Source organism: Oryctolagus cuniculus, chromosome 10 (genome assembly GCF_964237555.1).
Source record: "Oryctolagus cuniculus chromosome 10, mOryCun1.1, whole genome shotgun sequence".
Classification (NCBI taxonomy): Eukaryota; Metazoa; Chordata; class Mammalia; order Lagomorpha; family Leporidae; genus Oryctolagus; species Oryctolagus cuniculus.
The window spans coordinates 115,920,879-115,921,630 of NC_091441.1; positions in this window are offsets into that span (position 1 = coordinate 115,920,879).

Sequence of the window (752 nt, forward strand, 5' to 3'; positions counted from 1 at the left end):
TCACAGTGTCCTATGTAAATGGTACGATCATGAGACCCATTTTACAGATTGGAAAACTGAGAGAGGTTCATTGCTAGAGGTCACATGCAGGCAAACTGACAGTGCAGCGATGCACCCGGCCTAAGGACCCTAAGGAAGGCTGAGGGTCACCAGGCCGTCGCCTGCTTCTTCTGGGGCTGCTGGGAAGTTCCGTGGTTGCCCACAGACACCTGTGCCTAAATGCAAGGTGGGATTAAGATGCCCAGAGATGCCGGGGTGCTTCTGAAAGTTCTTAGGGAACAGAATTGAAAGAAAAGCTTATTTTGGTGCCAAAAACCCCCCCAAAACCCAACCACTACCACCACTGAAAACCCCGTATATGAAGATTCTTCACAAAGTCTGTTAAAAGTGCTTACAATGAACAAAGTTATGCGTGGGTGTCAGAATTTCTTGTACCCAAATCAGCTTATCTTTTATTCCACATTTCCATGGACTTTTTGAAGATCCCGGCCATGTGACTCTGGACTCAGGCCAGCGGGCAGGCAGGGGTGTCCTGGGTGCGAGCAGAACTCCCCCAGCAGCACAGGAAGCCCCTCCCACGGGGCCTTTGGATGCTGACCCTCGGAGACCGCTGCACCCCTGGGACTAAGCTAGAGACTGGCAGGAGCACCGGCTACCACCTGCCCAGCAGACATACTCCCTCTGTGTCCAGCTGCGGGGCTCACAGCAGCAAGGGAGAACGGCTTGGCTGTGGCTGGGTCCCCTCCCTGCCT